This window comes from Montipora capricornis, chromosome 6, assembly GCF_036669925.1.
Source record: "Montipora capricornis isolate CH-2021 chromosome 6, ASM3666992v2, whole genome shotgun sequence".
NCBI lineage: Eukaryota > Metazoa > Cnidaria > Anthozoa > Scleractinia > Acroporidae > Montipora > Montipora capricornis.
Window position 1 is genome coordinate 13,674,406 of NC_090888.1, and position 5,000 is coordinate 13,679,405.

The window sequence follows — 5,000 nt, forward strand, 5'->3', positions numbered from 1 at the left end:
AGGTCTACTAGACTATCAGAAGCCTTACTACTACTGGCTGTGGTACTGCCTGACCGTCTGTAGTCAGCCACCTGCTGGTAGCTTCTGGGATGTTCTCCACGCCTCCTTTTTCTTCGATGGGACGGTGGAAAACCTCCTTTGGGTTTGAAGCCTGCGCCAGTTTCTTTATTTCGTCTTTGATACTTTTTTGCATAGGGTAGGACGTTTTCCCCTTGGAATTTTTATGGGGTTTTTCCTCTTGTGTTTTTCCTCCTCTGGTGAAGATATATTGCAATAACGTAAAATCTGTTGGTGTGGCCTGAGGGATCTCTCAAATGAATAATTTTTTTTTATAAGGTAACAAAGAGAGAATATATATTATGGTAATACAGTAAGATCTCCAAAGGGAAACAGAGAGGCTTTTGATTGCGGTTCAGGAGAAACAAGAAATACTGTAATTGAGCTTTGGAGCGCCTAAAATTTCTCATGATGCATGATGGCAACCAAACTTGAAAGCTAGTTTTAGAAAAAAGTATGCTTTAAGCACCTTACCTTTTAGCAAAACAAATCTTTTTTTCACATCTTTATATCTTGCGTGGGTGTAGAAGCGTCTCTCCGTCTTATAGCTTTCCTGTATAGTTCCATGAGGGTCCACTACTATTTCGACAGAGCCATCGTTCCCTTTCGTTGCATAGAAGGTTTTGGTTCCTGTACCCTTCCATACACCACAACCATCCGTAAGGACGTCATGTATGTTTGAGAGGCGTTTGCATTGGAAAACATACACACTGTTTCTCGAGACGGTGAAGGGCTTAAAAGTGGCAACTCGTTCTTCCGTTAATTTCCCAAGCAACAGTCTCGCCGCTTCCTCCGTCCCCAAACTTTTTTTCTTCGACGTAAAATAAACAGGCGGAAGGGCATGGACATCACCTTCGTCTAATTCTGATATCTCTTGGTCACTTCCAGACCCATTAAATCCCTAAAAATGTAAGGAAGATTAATGTCAGCCAGTATCGACCGAAGCCCAATGTAAGTCACAAGTACTCACTGATCAATAGTCTAAGCAAGTACGATTTGTCTATGTAGGGTTTTCCAACTTACATGTTTAATTAAACCCTAGTATATGAAAATTTAAGGCGGCAGACTATAGATGCAAAATAGTAGCAACATCTGAGCATTATTTTTAAAGAGGAAGGTGACCTTATTCTTATTTGTTCCAGAAAGAGGGGCAACTGCTCTTTGGATGTAAGTCAAAAAGGAGTACGATTTCTGCAAAAATGATTGGAACATCAAGGGAGTGTAACAAACAGCAATCGATGTGCTTTTCTTACTTACATTACAGTCGGAATCTGAGTGTCCACTGTCTGAAATCACTATTGCTTTCTTCCTTTTTCTGGACTGACTCAACGGTTTTTTCCCTTTTCCTCGAAGGACCCTAAAGAAAGCAAGTGCGAGGCTTGTTAGAAACAAAAAATTGGAAAACACATAGAAATGGTTAAGTCAAGAGGGGGAGGGGATTCCCGTGTAAGAGAGGGTTCAATGCTTTCTGAAATCTTGTTCCAGACAAATTTGTCTAGCTACATACACATTTTTCCACTGAAAGGCACCGTACAATGTCTAAACAACAACAAAACAGGAATTTACACCGTACAGGTTAAGAGGTACAAAATTAACTAATTGATTAGCTCCCCCCCCCCCCCTCCCCCTTCCTCTACCATGGCATGGGAGTGTTCCGTCTGATAAAATGCAAGAAAGGCTTTCTGGAATTTCATCACTTACTTTAGGTGTCCTAGTCTCGCCACTGCTACTGTCACTCCCAATTTCTAACACCTCGCTTTCTTGGCGTTGAAACAGATGAAATGCATGAGTTAGCCAGGACCTTTAGGTTTGTAAAAAAATAATACTGTTACTCTAAGGAACAGTTTCTTTTAAATGTCGTCTTATGCATATGCATAGGTATGCATAACTTAAGAAAAAACAAAAGGAAAATTCACCTGGGAACGCCACGTGGTGTGCAGTGGGAAAACAAAACGTACAAGCTAAAGAGGTCAATTTTGATGTCCTCGTGCCATTTATCACCTCAACCTGGGCGATGTGAGAAGCCGAAAAAAGCGTCTGCTCTCGCAGGCTGGCAAAAAAATGGACTCTATCTGTCTTACCTTCTATCACATAACAAGTTAGCCCGTGACACAAGGTGCAACATTTGTTGAGTGTGACATGCCGTGTTGAACGTAGAAATAGGCTCTTCAATTTGTTAGATAATAGAGAAAGGGTCTATAGAAGCCATTCAGAGTCAAACGAGTTGCAACAAATAAAAACTCTTCTTTCAAGGAAACATAACTTATATCGCTTCAACCTTGGTGTACTTAAAACAGCCAACGGGAAGCACGGGCTCTCCAGGGCTGAATTCGTCCTCTTCCCATGATTCAAATTGTTGTTCCCTTGTCTGGTAAAATAAGAATTAAGAATAAGCGCGTCATTTTTCTTCCGGGTTCTGTACAAGTTACAACGAAGAATAACAGCATTTTGGTTCGCGTTTTCAACTTACCAGGTTGGGCTTTCCTTTGCCGTGATACACGAATCCTGGGGTGGCCTCACATATGCTATCGCCATCACTATCAACATCACTCTGTAAATGAAAGACCTAAATAGATATTTGCGGTTTTAATTTAAGCCGAGTCTAACTTGTAGTCCGCGATTTAAAAAATTCAGTTTTTTCCCCAGGTTTTTTCTGAGAGTTGAATGATTTTCTCCTCTGTTTCATATGCCTAACCCTAGTCGACACTTGACATGGCCTGTGCGGGAGCATAGCTAAATATCGTGGCTGATGTCTAGCGGGTGGAGGTCGTGGGTCGTGGGTGTGCCTAGAGTCGTGGGAAAAAATAAGGAAAATAAATCAAGAAAATAAAAATATAACAAACAAACAAACAAAGAAAAGAAATAAATAAAATTAAATTTAAAAGTAACTTTCCCACGGGAATTTGCAAAAGGCGAAAGACAAATTTATTTATTGTTTTGTGTAGCCTTATCTACAGCCCGAAACTGTTTGCGGGATACATCGAACATTGTGATGAATGTGAAGTCTGTGTATCTGCACTTCGCTCCGAGAAATCAACGAAACATTTCAATGAATCAAATTTGTGTTTTGCAGAATTAATTATTAATATTGTGTAGGACGTTCTGCGCACACGTTACTTTGAGGAAAGTATCCGAAATTAAAGTAACTTCAAGGTCTACCTTCTTTTCATTCTTTCAGTTTAAGGCGACTATATGGCCTTTAATTAAGATATTTCCTTCACAAACTTGGAAAATAGCAAGGTTGTCTCTCGTTACCATGACGACTCCAAATATGAATCCACGACATCCACCCGCTAAACAATGAACAATGAACAGCTTTACTACGATAGGCAAAAGTTGAAATAACTTGGAACGCGGCCCTGTTAACACTAGATAAGGGCCCATTAAAAAAAGGAAACCATTGGCCCTCAGTAGGCTTTTGTACATTATGCTGACAATTTTTCCAGTATTTTAGTGAGGCAAAAGCATTAAGTATTACAGAGAATTTTAGTCGCATCTCCCCCCCTCCCCCCCCCCCCAAGTTTTGTTTACAGAAAAAATGAAAGTTCTACGAAAAAACCGACAAGAACAATTCAAATATCATATATTGCTAACTTATAATACTACCTTTGTGTTGTACATATACGTTTTTGCAAAGCTTAGCCATCATTTGTCTTAATGTCGAAAGTAAAAACATTCAAATTTCACTGACAGCCTTATACCTATGTATAATGAGCATTAACTAAGCATTTTATTAACTTTTTGCAGGGAGACCAAGTATTTTAGTGGGGTAGAAGGAGCTTTAAAATGGAGCATTTCAGTGGCAAAGTAAAAGTATAATGTACGAAAGCCTAGCCCTCACCATCTCAATGATATTTGCGCGTTATGGAAACTCATATCAAACTAATGGCAAGAAACATAACAAGCTCTTTGCTTATAAGTGAAGAAAGCATCGAAATTTTTTTCCGCCAAAAGTCGATATATACGTCGATATGAGTAAAACGCTAGTCATCCTCACTGAATACTCGACCATACCTTTCTTCTTCGTAGCATGTCCAAAAAAGATCGTTAGAAAAATCCAAATAATGTCTGTATTTCCAGCTCTGGCCCTTACCAAAGGCAACACGTTTTTCGAAGCCGCTAGGGTGTCCAATTTAGATGATGTGTGAAGCAATCTGATATCTCTCTTCAAACACTGAATGGGGTTTCAAATTTCGGCACTGCTAGTGTTAAGGTTAAATGCACCTGTCAATGTTTTGCCCCAGAATGGGGGGCAAATGTCGAGCCTTGGGGACCACACACGTTGTAGAGTAACTTCAATCAAGTCAGCAAGTCAGGCACTCTCAGTGACTAAAGAATTCTGGTGAGAATTCATACCACCAACGTCATGCTTTTCCCCAACTGATGAAGGCACATTCTAGATGCACAAATTATGCTACAATTTCATGAAATGATTTTGTGTAATACCTGTGTAGAATGCACAATGCCAGAACATGTCTTAATCAAAAGGGATTAATGTACAAAGTTGGCGATAACTATTATCACCGGCAGGCATCACACTGTATCCACTCCACAATTTCAGCCCTGTCTTCCTGTCAATTTTGGGTCTTTTTTAGAATCGCGTGTATTATGAATGTGAATGAAATCGGAAATTACCTGCAATCAATTCGATGATTATCATTTGAAAATTTTCAATGGACATTTACTGTAATTACTGGGTTGCCTTATAAGGCAAACCCAGTCGAGGTCTGCGTTTAGTTTGTTTGTTTTCTTTTTTTCATTTTTTACTTTTTTTTCTTTTTTTTTTTTTTTTTTTCCGTGTCGGTAAAAGTCTTGCCTGTCACTCCCCTGGTAAGTGGTGTCTTTGTGGATAGAGCCTTCTGCGCGTATTTTCGTAGGATCGAGAGGGTAGTGGAACTGCGTAGATTTCTCTGGTGGACACAGTAGAATCATTAACTTAGCCT